The sequence below is a fragment of the Saccopteryx bilineata genome, chromosome 4 (assembly GCF_036850765.1).
Source record: "Saccopteryx bilineata isolate mSacBil1 chromosome 4, mSacBil1_pri_phased_curated, whole genome shotgun sequence".
Classification (NCBI taxonomy): domain Eukaryota; kingdom Metazoa; phylum Chordata; class Mammalia; order Chiroptera; family Emballonuridae; genus Saccopteryx; species Saccopteryx bilineata.
In genome coordinates, this window is record NC_089493.1 from 24,856,036 (window position 1) to 24,870,821 (window position 14,786).

Here is a 14,786-nt window from a genome sequence, read left to right on the forward strand (position 1 = left end):
TCCATCCTGGGCTCTGTGGGGTTGGACTCCAGTTGCCATGCTGTTCTGAATTATTGGTTTTTGAACTTTTTTCCTAATCTGCCACTCTCCCTCTCTGGGTCTCAGTTTCCCCATCTATATAATGAGGGAGGGGTAGGGAGATTGGAGAAAGGATCCTGGACTTGCTGGGAAGGACAACGATAAGACTGTCACCGGCGACACCGATTCTCAGCAGGTGGGAGCTTATGCCTGCTCCACCCCCCACCATCGCTGCCCTGTTTGGGTGCTGGTCTTCAAAGCCAGCCCCGCTGCATGGGCTTGCCAGGAAGCAGGCCTCCCAGCTCAGCCAGGGCTGGAAGCGGAGTGAGCAATGGCGCTAATTGCAGAGCGGCAGGAGAGGCTGGGAGGAGGCAGCCCAGAGAGAGAAATCATCTTGTGAGGCACCAATTACTGATCAGCTGGGACATAATTGCGGGGCTGCCAGCCCGGCTGCTGGAGGTACCAGGTCCCCCTCTCGTTAATCAACAATAATCCAGAATTACAACCCTTAATGATTTGCGAAGACACTTATGCACACACGCACACATGCTCTCATACGGACACAAGTAATTGATAATCAGCCATGTAATTTGCGGCAATAATTCTGTCCAGGCCTGATGACAGGCTCCACCCTGCCAGCAGAATGGAGCCCTGATCGCAGCCGACCCCTGCCAAGGGGCAGCTTTTCCGGGCTCCCTCCCTGCTTTAGAGTGGGTGCTGCCATCGGCTTCTGATGGTCTCCAGGCAGGAAACGGATGGAGATATTTTTGTTTCCTACTTTTACTTCCCTATATTTTCTAATTTTTGCACATTGTTATTTGCAGCATTTAAAACCGTCATTGCCATTCTCATCGCTTATTCAGGGCCGTAAGCCCCATGGTCTCTAATATCAGTGCGTGTTTAAATCACCTACAGAGATGGTTTAAAAAAAAAGAAATGGATTTCTAAGCCCCACCCCAAGTGATCTGGGAGCCCCTGGCCCACAGACTGCACTGCAGCACCAATACCCCAAACTGGTGGCTCTCAACACTGGCTGCACAATGCAATCACCCGAGGAACTTGTAGGAAATGCTGCTCCCTGGCTCCGACTGCCGAACACCAATACCCTAAACTGGTGGCTCTCAACACTGGCTGTACAACGCAGTCACCTGAGGAGCTTGTAGGAAATGCTGCTCCCTGGCTCCGACTGCCAAACACCAATACCCCAAACTGGTGGCTCTCAACACTGGCTGCACAATGCAGTCACCCGAGGAGCTTGTAGGAAATGCTGCTCCCTGGCTCCGACTGCCGAACACCAATACCCCAAACTGGTGGCTCTCAACACTGGCTGCACAACGCAGTCACCCGAGGAGCTTGTAGGAAATGCTGCTCCCTGGCTCCGACTGCCGAACACCAATACCCCAAACTGGTGGCTCTCAACACTGGCTGCACAATGCAGTCACCCGAGGAGCTTGTAGGAAATGCTGCTCCCTGGGTCCGACTGCCAAACACCTAGACTTAATTGATCTGAGCACACACTGGGCATTAAGATTTTTTTAAAAGCACCACAGGTGATTCTAACCACCAACCAGGGTTGAGACCCACTCCTTATCATCGTAGGGGGACTCAACTGGCATCTGTCATCCCAACCTGTTCCTCTCCTCTTTATTTTGGGGAACTCTATCTCAGTTGTCTCATATTTAACATGCATGAGAATCACCTGAGTATTTGTGAAAATGCAAGTTCTGGTTCAGGATGGGGGGGGGGGCAGGTCTGAATTCCTAAACAGATTCCCAGGTGATGATGATGCTGGTCTCGGAGAAATAAGAGTCTTCCTTTGTTCAAGGCGCAAGCATGTGAACTCAGGTGCCAGAAAGACTGAAAAAGACCCGGTGCTGATGCTGTGAAGAGAAACCTAATACAGTCTTGTTCAGGTGGCTGACTACCTATGAGTCAATTGTCAGGTTCCTTTCAGTTCCTGAGAACAAGACATGTCAGGATAACTCAGGCGATGCAACCCCAGGAAGTAGGAAAAACGGTGCACTCGCTCAAGGAAACACGGTAAGATAAATTTTAGTGAAGCCAGGCACTGAGCATAAAGACGTCATTGGGGCCCTAGCTGGGTAGCTTAGTTGGTTAGAGCATCATCCTGACACACCAAGGTTGCAGGTTTGATCCCTGGTCAGAACACATACAAGAATGAACCAATCAATGTATAAATAAGTGGAACAACAAATTGATGTCTCTCTCTCTCTTTCCCTCCCTCTTCCTCTCTCCCTAAAATCAATCAATAAAATTATATATACAAAATAAAGTTATTGGGCAGGAAGGCCAGGTAAGACCAAACCCAGGTACACCCCTTAGCCAGCTTTAGTGGGTGTCTGAAAATGAGAGCTTCTGAGGTGAGGCCCAGAGCTTGGGAGCAAGTCTGGCTGCAAGAAAGCTGGAGCTGGTAGTGAGTCTCCCACTGTGACCACAAATGTAGCCCAGTCTGAGTGTGCTGCCACACCCACCAAGAGGAGAGATCGCCCTGGCCGGTTGGCTCAGCGGTAGAGCGTCGGCCTGGCGTGCAGGGGACCCGGGTTCGATTCCCGGCCAGGGCACATAGGAGAAGCACCCATTTGCTTCTCCACCCCCACCCCCTCCTTCCTCTCTGTCTCTCTCTTCCCCTCCTGAAGCCAAGGCTCCATTGGAGCAAAGATGGCCCGGGCGCTGGGGATGGCTCCTTGGCCTCTGCCCCAGGCGCTAGAGTGGCTCTGGTTGCTGCAGAGCGACGCCCCGGAGGGGCAGAGCATCGCCCCCTGGTGGGCAGAGCATCGCCCATGGTGGGCGTGCCGGGTGGATCCCGGTCGGGCGCATGCAGGAGTCTGTCTGTCTCTCCCCGTTTCCAGCTTCAGAAAAAAAAAATAAAATAAAATAAAAATAAGAAAAAAAAAAGAGGAGAGATCTATTTCCCCTCCTCCGTGGTGGCTTGCTTTGACCAGTAGAATGCAGTGGAAACAAACTGGCCCACATCCTCACGAGCTCCGAAGAAGCCTGGTTGCTCTGCTTTTACTCCTTGGAAAGCCAGCTGCCATGTAAGAAACCCAGCTGTCCTGCAGCCAGCATGCCGGCCACGCAGAGAGGCCGTGGAGAGGGACGCTGGGGTGCCAGACACGCGAGTGAAGCCTGCTTGGCTCTTCTTTCCTGGTCCAGCCACCAGCTGAATGCAGCCAGCGAACAGCCCCAGCTAATGCCACGTGGAGCAGGAAAACCAACCAGCTGAGCCTTGCCCAAATTCCTGACTCGCAGAATCATGAGAAATAATAAACTGCTGTTTTAAGCCACTCACTTTTTGAATGCATTGTTCTCCAGCAGTAGGTAACTGGAACACTTGGGTTCTTGTCTCAGTTCCGACACTTGCAGGCAGGACTAGTAACATTGTCGGCCCTCGGTTTCCCAATCTGCAAAATGAGGGCTAAATGGGAGTATGCGGCTAAAGCTCTGGTGCAGAGCCCGGCCCACCTTGCCTTTTCACACTGAGAGTCATGATTATTAGCCAGGCAGTGCCAAGGCGCTGGTACCCATGCCCCACCCTGATGGAGTGATGGCTGTTCATATCATCTTGTCTCAGGTGCTCCCATCAATGGCCATCGTTTTCCTCTAATGGGAATAGCCTGTCACCATGACAGAACCCTGGCTAAGAGCAGTGGCTTCTGAGCCAAACCAGCATGGACACAAGGCCTGCTCTGCCAGTTTATAGCTTTGTGACCTCAGGCAAGTTATTTAATGTCACTAAGCCTTGGTTTCTTTACCTGAAAAGAGAGGACACTCCTCCTCCAGGAAGCTTGCCCTGGTTAAACTCTCCCTGCCACATTTCCGTAAATAGAGCTTTGTCAAGTCCTGCTTACAAGACAGGTGCTAATTTCTGAACTTTCATAGGAGGGCTGAAATTACCCATACTGGTTGAAAAATGAGTGTGGGGAAAACTTGACCATACATTTTATTGATAAAAGTAGCTTCTCTTTAGTCCAAAGAGTTTGTGTATTGTCCTCACACCATTTCACTATCCCCCCGGCCGAGGTGAGGGTTATCACCTTAACCTGCGGCCCTGCAGTGGACATCGTTTGTGCTGTGTCCAGAGTGTTTGGGGTGTGAACACCAGTCCTTTTCCCTCTGTACCTTAGGGACTCATAACAAAATATGCAAGAGAAATACTTCTAGAAGACAAAAAAACTTGCCCTGCCTTCAGAGTACATTGAGAAATATGCTTCTCACTAACTTTGCCACCCAACCCCAACCCCACCCCCCAGTCCGGGCCATCATCCCTTTGTCAGCACTCTTCTAATAGCCCTGCCCCTCTGCTCTCCCACGCTTACCCCAGACAGCATGATCCCTGTTCCAATGCGGGAAAGATGATGCTCAAAACCTACCGTGGCTCCTGCTCACTAAGAGCAAACACCAGTGTCTTTCCAATGGCCCTCAAAGCCTGGCCCCACCTGCCTCTCCTCATTCCCTCTCTAGCAACATATCCTGTTCCTCTCCCTTGTCTTCTCCAGGACTGCTGCTCTGTTACCAGGTATGTTCCTGCCTCAGGGCCTTTGCACCTATCATTTCCTCTACCTGGCCCCCTCTTTCTACCAAAGATCTACATGGCTCACTCTCTCACTGTCTTTTTATCTTTACTTAAATGATACCTTCCCTGACCACTCCATTTAAAATGGTCTTTTTATCTTGGGGTACACAAAACCCCTTTTCTGCTCTGGCTTTCTCCTTAGCACATATTACCATCAAACACCATGTTTATGACACTTACTTATTGATTTTTCTGTGCCCCTCCCTCCCCAGAATGTAAGCACCAGTGTGGGCAAGGGTTCGTGTCTGTTTTGTTTACTGCCGCGCTGGCCCAGTGCCTGGCAATAGCTCAATAATTGTTGCTACGTGAATGAATGCAAAAGCAAACAAGCACACAGCATGTGAGATGACACCGCAGACATCCTCAAAAAATAAGCGGGACCCAACTTGGGTTGTGTTTTGACATGGTTGTTAAAGCCTTCCTCTAGCATCGAGGGTTTCCAATCTTCGCTTTCGCTTTGAGCGTGTATTTACACATGTGTGTATACAGGCACATGTACATGTGTGCAGTAAAGGCCACAGGAGTGGAAATTTGATTGTGGTAATGGTGTAGTTGTAAAAAAAAAAAAATTCATTGAGGACATATTTCCTTACCCATCTCAAATCCTCAAAGATATACCAAGCGAGACATCGCCCAGTGGCTGGGGAGAGAACGGGGGTCCAGGAAGGCAAATGCCCCCTGCCCTCTGCCAGGCTTACCCTATGAGGCGAGGCAGTCTGATCAATTCAAGGAGAACTACCCAGGTGTGGCCTGGAGCTTGCAGTGTGGTCCGAGGAGCAGTTTCTGTTTGCTTGGTCCTTCCACATCCATTCCAATGGCCTCTCATTAGAGGTTAGGGCTCCATAATTACCCTGGAGCAGAAGGGCCCCGAGCCTGGGCCTGCAGGGTGCCTGGTGGGTGGGAGAGATTGGGGAGCCTGGGCCTGCAGGGTGCCTGGTGGGTGGGAGAGACTGGGGAGCCTGGGCCTGCAGGGTGCCTGGTGGGTGGGAGAGACTGGGGAGCCTGGGCCTGCAGGGTGCCTGGTGGGTGGGAGAGACTGGGGAGCCTGGGCCGGCAGGGTGCCTGGTGGGTGGAGAGACTGGGGAGCCTGGGCCGGCAGGGTGCCTAGTGGGTGGAGAGATTGGGGAGCCTCGATCTGCAGGGTGCCTGGTGGGTGGGAGAGACTGGGGAGCCTGGGCCGGCAGGGTGCCTGGTGGGTGGGAGAGACTGGGGAGCCTGGGCCGGCAGGGTGCCTGGTGGGTGGGAGAGACTGGGGAGCTGGCATACATGACAGGATCCCTTCCAAATAAGCCGAACAAGTGACAGCCCAGGTTCAAGGTGATGAGATTTTCTTTGTGATGACATAACTGTCGGTGGTGACTTTCAACTCCCCTCAAGTGACAGAGACCTTGAGGCTCACATCCTGGGTTTCTACCCTCTGGTTTGGGGGGATGGGGTAGAGAAGACCACCCTATTACAGATGAGGAAACTGAAGCTCAGAGGCATTACGTGCCCTGTCCAAGGTCACTCCACACACTACAAGTCTAAGTGCAAGGAACTTTTCTCATTTCTGCATCAAATGCAGTTTCTGGGGTGGTCTCTGAGTTTGAACTGATGCGTGGTTGATGCCAAAACTAATTGGCTCCAGAAACTTAGCATACCTGTCACTCATTGTGCATCCCTCCCAAAGCCTGGCACGTTGCCAGGTGGGTGACATCTGGTGGGTGCTCTGTGAATATTGGGTCAAGCTACCAGACTGCAGCAAGTTGTGCTAACAAGGATCCCCCTGCATGAGCCCAGGCCCCTCACCTCCAGCCAGCATGCTTGCACCTTTATTCCCAGACAGCAGGGGGCGCGCACACATTTTATTTTCCCCTGGTGGAGTTTCACCAACCTCCCCAGTTGTCTCCACGGTTTTCCCCTCCTGTGATTTAGCGTGTGCTAGGCATACAGGGGTCCTACTGAAACCTGCCAGTTTAATGTCAGGAGCCTTCAAATTGTGTGGGTTTCCCCAGCAGACAGCCCTCAAGCAATGCACGAGATCTTATTTCACTGGGCATTGGTTTCTACACCAGGCACACGCTAGGCACTTGACAGGCATGGTCTCATTTCATCATCTGAGGTACTAAAATGACCAATTTTACAATGGAGAATAGTAAGGTTCTGTTTATACCTCATTTTAAAAATGAGAATACTGAGGTATGGAACTGTTAAGTGGCTTGTCATCCCACCCTCAAGACCTCCCTTTCTGTCCCCTTGTGATGGGCATGGGCAGGGCAGGGGGCGACTGGCTGAGGCCAAGAGAAGGCTGCATTGGAAAGAATCCTTCTGAGAAGAGGGATGCTACCTGGCCCAGGTCTGCCCGGGTACCTGCTGCCTCGTGCTTTGGCACTGTTCCCCACGGCTCTGGCAGGCCCCTCGAGCTGCCGGCTCTGTGCTGCTCTCATGGAGCACTAGGCACACTTCCTCCTGGTGGTGATTCCAGTCACCTAGCACATACGGGAAGTGTCCTGGGCGGTGACGTTGCCGGTGGGGGGAGGGAGGTGAGGGCCAGCCCCCTGGCAGGGCTGCAGGCAGCGTAGCACGGCATGGTGCCACCCCTTCACTCTGTAAGGAAACGAGCCCAGACAGGGGATGCCACTGGCCCAACGTCATGTAGCTTGTGATGGCAGGGCCAAGGCTGGGACCCAGGACTCTGAACTGAGAAAGTCTTTCTTCAGGCTTTAGCTGATCATATTTTCTGGGGCCTAGAATTACCTCCCCCCACCCCCGCTCCCCCCTCACCCCAGCCATGTTCCATGTCAACTTCTGCCCGTCCTGTGCCAGGACAGCCTCGTGCCCCTCTTCTGTGGACGTTTTCTCTCCCTGCGTTAGAGCCATCGGCTCCCTTGAACTAGTCTGTAGCACATGGGTTTGATTCTGGGTTGACTTTCCTCAACTCCCCAGCGGTTCTTTGAAACGGCGCCTAGGGGTAGGGCTGTGCAATGGGTAGGGCACCGGACCAGCTGTTCAGACACTTGAACTTGAACCTGGCTGGCCACTAACTTGCAGTGTGTCTCAGGGAGGTAACTTCACTCCTCTGGGCCTCCGTTGCCCCTCTGGTCTAGACCAAGGCTTTTCAGAGACTGTCCATGGAGGCCTGTCTCTGCCCTGGATTCAACTGCAGCAGTCTCACTCTTTTATTTCTTTCTTAAATACCTGGGCTTTGTTGTGCGGGTAGGGGTAGGTTCTGAGGCTGAGAGAAATTTACTCTAAATTCGTTTTTCTTCATATGTCTCCCACTCCATCGCTAGCAGGAACAGGGCATCTTGCATAGCATATTCTCAATAAATAACTGGTGGACAGAATTGAACGTTGGTTTTGAACCCGGCTGGGCCGGGACAAAACATATGGGAAGTAAGTGGCCTGCAGCAGGCTTCCAAGGTGGAGAGAGCCTTCAAAAGGGGGCTCAAGGCTGCCTTGAAACTGCAGCTTCTGCTCCTCACCTCCTCCAGGTTCCCTCCTGGCTTGCCCCGGAAGTGAGACTGTCCCTCTCACAACCCTGTCACTGGGGCCACAATGTCCTTGCACAAACCCTGTTCCATGCCCTGTTGCCAGGGCTGCCCACGCACTGGGCGGACCTGAGTCTGGCAGACGCTGGTGTGGCTGAGCCCTCCTGGACCTGGTTCAGAAGGGCCGCAGGGCTGGCATGCAGGAAAGCTCCATGGCCTGGTCAGCAGGCCAAAAGCCGGGCAGGCCAACCGGGGCTCAGGGCCCTCAAAATGTAGGCCTTCCCAACCTACAGATGTCGGCGGGGCTTGTCTGGGAGCAGACAGACTCTGTGGTTTTTTGTTAGTTGCAAGCCTTGTTTTACTTGTGTGGGTATGTTAGTTCTGCTTCCAAATCCTGGCTCCTCCTGGAGCTACAAATTACACTCTAGCCTCCACCCTGTAGCAGGGCTTCCACGCCCCAGGGTGATCGGGGACCACCCCGACTGTGCAAGTGTGGCTGCCCACAGTCAGAAAAGCCTGTGTCTCACAGTGTGTAACTCTGACCCGGGGAAGAAAAGACCCGAGAAGAACAAAGGAGAACCATTGTTATAGTCTGAAGAAGCTCCATCAGACACTTATTAACACAACGCTCGAACTTCACTGTCATCGTCATCCAGCACCCGCCCACCTCTGAAGTGCTCTAGATTTTACTTTATTACTATCTGCCACATTCTTTGGGTCACTCATCATAGTTATTCATGTGTGCACCTCAGATTATCTCAGAACCAACTATGTACTTGGGCACTGTTAGGAACTTTGCAAACTTTATTTTATTTAGTCATCAAAACAACCCTGTGAAGTTGATCTTTCAGGATGCTTTTGGCTGCAAGTAACAGCAACCTTAGCTCTATTGGCTTGAGCCAGTGGCCCCTCATTGAACAACAAAGGAATTGATGATCTCAAGAAATAGTCCAGAAGTGGGTGGCTCCAAGGCTGGGTAATCCAGCAGCTGAATTGTGCCACCAGGACCCAGGTTCTTGCCTCATTTCCATTCTATCACCTTTATTGTGTTGGCTTGATTCTCTGAGCAGTTGTCTTCATCACAGTAAAATGGCTGCTGTGGCCCCAGCCATCACTCCAGACATAACATCTAGTTGCTGAAAGACAATTGTTTCTCTCATGTTTTAAGAGCACAGAATATTCCTTCCACACACATGCCACAAAGATCCCTCCCTAGCCTGACCAGGCGGTGGCGCAGTGGATAGAGTGTCGGACTGGGATGCGGAGGACCCAGGTTCGAGACCCTGAGGTCGCCAGATTGAGTGTGGGCTCATCAGGTTTAAGCAAAGCTCACCAGCTTGGACCCAAGGTCGCTGGCTTGAGCAAGGGGTTACTTGGTCTGCTGAAGGCCCACGATCAAGGCACATATGAGAAAGCAATCAATGAACAACTAAAGTGCCTCAACGAAAAACTGATGATTGATGCTTCTCATCTCTTTTCGTTCCTGTCTGTCTGTCCCTATCTATCCCTCTCTCTGACTCTTTCTCTGTCTCTGTAAAAAAAAAAAAAAAAAAAAAAAAAAATCCTTCCTTACATCTCATTGACCCGAACTTGGTCATAATTCTATTCTAAAATGAATCGCTGGCAAGGCAAACATGGGATAACAAGATGGACTTGGAAGAAAAAATTCAGGGCACTTTGAAGACAGCAGTAGTGACAATTGGATGGCAATCAACAATGTCTGCCACAGAGGTCATTATTGCTATCTCTATGTTACAGATGAGAAAACCGAGGCCAAGAGAAATGAATTAATGCCTTGAAATCAGTCAGACACCAAGTTAGGATTTGAACCCAGAACTCTTTGACTCCAAAGCCCTGGCTCTTTCTACTATGGGACGTGCCAGGCACAATTGTCTATCTGCTTCTAAGTAAGAAAGATTCTTATATCTACATCTATCTCAAATTCTTGCTAGAACAGGGAAAGTATAAATAATATACATATACACTCACATATTACTTTTACTGCCAATAAAATGACATCATAAGAATTTATATTCAGGTGTCTTCATTTGACTAGCACTTATTTAGGACCTTCTAGGTGACTTTGGGGATAGAAGGTAAGCAAGCCCTGGCCTCCAACTATAAGAAGGTCCCAGCGAGGAAACTGTGCACACAGATAACTAACTACAGCTCTTTGTGTGATACGCAGATTGCCATGGTGTAGAGACAGAAATGCTGGAGACCAGTTTCATAGGAAAGGTAAAAGCTGAGTTGGGTTTTGAAAGATGCACAGACATTTGCTCAAAGAAGAATAAGGGGGAACATTATTTTAAGGCAGAGAAAAGAGCCCCGCAAGGGCATGGGCTTGAAAGTTCATGTGGCGTTCGAGAAACAAAGAGGGATTTAATGTGGTCAGAAAGTAATTGAGGGGCAGGAAGAGGCAGAAAGAGGAGTTGGAGGCAGTTTCCCAAGGGTCTTGTGTCCAAGTGAAGGAGTTTGTCTTGATTCTGTTAGGCGTCTGGAAGGTTTTTAAGCAGGACTGTAAAGTGATCAGATTTGAATGATTTTGAAAACTTGGAACCCCTAATGAACCCAAGTGAACGTGAGTGGGCAACGTAGAAGGGAGGAATTGGTGGCTCAGACACAGATGTGTGCTCCAGATGTACAGATTCCAGCACAAACTAAGAGAAGTCATCAAGAAAGGATTAGAAGTTGTTTTCCCCGGCAGCAGCAGTGTGCCAACTTGGGGCCAATGTGCCTGTACAGGGATGAGCAGGACCTTTCAAGGGTTTAAAAAGACTCATAAAGACAATGAATAACTATTAATGTACCCATACTGGACAAACACAGTGACTCAGATTACTATTTTTTTTTTAATTTTATTTATTCATTTTAGAGAGGAGAGAGAGAGACAGAGAGGGAGAGAGAGAGAGACAGAGAGAGAAGGTGGGGAGGAGCTGGAAGCATCAACTCCCATATGTGCCTTGGCCAGGCAAGCCCAGGGTTTTTGAACCGGCGACCTCAGCATTCCAGGTCGATGCTTTATCCACTGCGCCACCACAGGTCAGGCAACTCAGATTACTATTAAAAGCTAGCTTCTACTGGGTGCTTACCACATTCTAGGCACTCTTCTAAGTATTCTTCATGCATTACCTTATTTCGTTACTACAACATTAGACTTAGTTAAATGAAATTGCTGATATGTGATGTCTTTAATTTAGGGAAACAGATCAGGAAGCCTGGAGGTTGGCAAGAGTCACATAGTCACACATAGCAGACTTAGGATTTGAACCCAGGTCTGTCTGATAAGAACTTTAGACAAAGGCAACCGTGGGTTCTAAGTGCTGCTACCACTTAATTGCTGTGTGTCCTTGAATAAGTTACTTAACCTCTCTGAGCTTCTGCTTCTTCATCTATAAAATCAGGGTAATAACTGAACTCCCTTCTTTAGGTGTGAATTAGAAGAGAGACCCCATTAAAACGCTTAGCACAATGCCAGATGTAGAAGACGTGTCCGATGAACATTAGCTATGCTTGCCATCATTGCTATTAATATTCCAAAGCCTGGGCTGTTAAGCAGCTTCCTGACCTGCTATAGGGGAGATGCCTCTGGAGTCAGTGTATCCTCTGGATGAAAAGAAAAGAGGTTTTACTGCAGCAACCATGACGGGTCCCAGTGTAAGGAAATAGTCTTTAAACTCACTGGATGAGGAGAGCCAGGAGCTGTGTCCTCTCGGTTCCAGCTCTGCAGGCCCCTGCTTGGTCCTTCCACTCTTGAGGTCTTGGGTCCTCAGGGCCACAGGGGACTGACCCAGGAGGAAGCAGCCTTTCCCATTGGAGAGTGGCTGGGCAGCTCTGCTCTCACTCAGGGCGGCCTTCCTACGAGCTATTTCTGCCTCCTTTTCCCATGAATAAGAGAGTATTTCCAGGAAATCCCAGCTGCCTTTGCTTTCCGGAGCCACTCCGATCAGTGAGGGGTCCTCCGGCTCCCTGTTGCCCTCCGGCCTCGTGTATGTGCTTTCTGGTTTTGTGTCCAGATGTTTCTGATACAGGCATGCTTGCAGCTGTGTGTGAGTTTCTGGGCCCAAGTGGAGCTGTGCTGGCATGGACTGGGGGTTGGCAGCAACATCCCTGGGACACCTTTTACCCATTACATTCCACGCCTGGGTGGGGTGCCTGCCTGCTGGCTGAGTACTGACTCTCTGCACTTCGCCAGGTAAATCTTAGGGTGTTCTTTAGGCAGAAATTACAAGTGCTGCTAACTTGAGAATAAAGTTCAAACCCTGGCCCCCAGCTGTTCTCAGCGTATCTCCTGGAGGGTGTGGGAGCTTCCACTCACAGACTGACATGGAGGCAGCTGAAAGAGGTCGGGAACAGGCGGGCCAGCTAAACCACACCTTTGTTTCAGCATTTTTGGATGCGTACAGATCTTTCCGGCACTGTCTGCCCTTTCACTTGGCTGGACTCTTGCACAAGACCTGGCTGCCCTTAGCTCAGTCTCTCTGAAAAACATGTTCAGCCCCCTCCAGAAAAACCCAAAACACAGACGCTCCTTATGCATTTTCCTGGAAACATTCTATAGCTCCAGCCTGGGAAAGCTTCCAAAGTTTTGCAGAACCAAAGATAACGAGAGAGAGAGAGAGAGAGAGAGAGAGAGCTAGAGAGAGAAAGAGGGGGAGGGGTGTGTGTTTGGGGGGAGAGGAGATGGAGAGAAGCTTGGGCAAATGCTCCTGTTGGTTAATGTTCAAGGGAACGGACTTGGATTGTAGGGAAAGGGAAAGAAAGCAAGGGTTTCCCAGGTCAATTTAAACATTTGTGCTGTTTGTTTTAAAGGCAATTTCAAAATAGTTGGCCTCCCCAAAGTGAATTTTTGGAATCTACCCAGAAGGCAAAACGTACCCTTCCTTCCCTCACCTGGAAAGTTTTCACACCAGAGGCCCCCCTCATTCCTGAGCTCTGGCTTTTAGAAAGGACTTCCCCAGCCTTCCAAGAGTCCCTGCCCGCCCTCATCCTGCTGACCCAGAAGGAGTTATTTTTGCTCCACCCTGAAGCAGCTGCATTCCAGCTGTGGGACTATTATGAAACATTTAGGAATCCTCTGGCTGGAGAGGTAAATGAGAAATGTGTCCTAATGACACCTAAATGCTGGCAAAATAATAATAATAATAATAATAATTAATAATAATAAAATTTGCACACAGAGAAGCATAAGGAACACATTCTTGACTTAGAGTTCCTTTTATAACTCCGCAGAACAGCCAGCTGTCAGCTTAGAGAAAACGTTTTTAGTGGTCTCACAGATAAAAGTTTTGGCTGGACTGACCCTCCCCTTACTGTGAAATGCAAGAAAAGAAATTAAAACTTATTTGTGAAGAGTCAAAAATATTTTCACCTACACCTGCTCAAAACAAGTCTTTGGAACAACAGAGTAAACAGAACCTTAATTTAGGAATTTGCCAGTTGATCTGGACTACTGTAAGCAGGTTATAGGAGGTGACTCTCTTGGGAGGTTCCCATCCCTTCCAAAGGTGGTATCTTTGCTGGGGGATTCAGGTAGAGTAGGGGCCTCAGAGACCAACAAAGATCCTTTAAATACACATGAAGAGTTGGCCACGCAGGGCAGGCCCCAGCAAATGGCTTTTTAGGCAGCTGAAACCCTTAGCAGCTGTCAGGACAACTGCCACCAAGCCCTCTGGATTGCCAGATGTGCAGCATTAGCTGGGGCCTTTCCCCTCGGTCTCTCCGCCATCCTGTTATCTTGTGGGACGGCAGTGGAGACCCCAGGCTAATGACAGCCCATCTCACTACCTGGTTTTATACCAGCTGGCAGCAGCTGCACAGCTACACACTATCTTATCCAAACCACTTCCTGCGTCTTGAGATTCTGTACCTTTTCACCAGCATCATCAGCCACCAAGCCAGACAGCAACAATGAACCGCCACGGGAATGCTTTGAGAAGCCACTATCCAGGGTGAGGCACTCCATGAAGTCCCCCATTAATTCCCGCTGCTGAAAGCGGATATGGAAATTTAGTAGGAAAGCTGGTGGCTTGTATCCCAGGGGGCCACTCAGCTATTGTGAAAGCTTTCCTCTCCCCACTTCTTCCTGATCCTGCTGTCCCACTTCAAACACTCCCTACCATCCACCTTTTAACACCTCCAAGGCGACCACCGCCACTGCCATCCCCCATCGCCACTGGCTCAACAAGCCACTTCTCACCCAGGTCCTTTCAGAGTGAAGCCTGCATGGTTGCCATGGAGAGTGCCCTTCGCACCCCACCACCACCCTTACCTTTGGGGGCTCTGAGACCCTAGAAAGAAAGTACCAGGGAAGCCCAAAGCATTATCCCTCCTGTAAACAATGGCTTCCAGGGTCTGTGCCAGACACACTCACAGCACCCGAAATAGACTCATTGTCTTCTTGTGCAATATCCAGGAATTTGGTGAAACTCATCATTTTTCAGGTTACCGATAATGCAAGTTTGGAAACTGAAACAGGAAGGAACACAGGCTGAAAAGGCTTTTATCCAGCCCACAGCATTTCTCTCTCCAGATGCAATATAGTTTTTTTTTTTTTTCCAGCCGTACTTTGGTGGGGTTAAAATTAGCTGGCAGCATTCTGGTCACATGCTAGACAGCAAAACAAAAGGGAGTTGTTCCGCCGCAGCTCCTGAAGCAGCCCCGGCAGACCTTACTAATCCATGGCCTTCTGGGAAGCTGCCTCT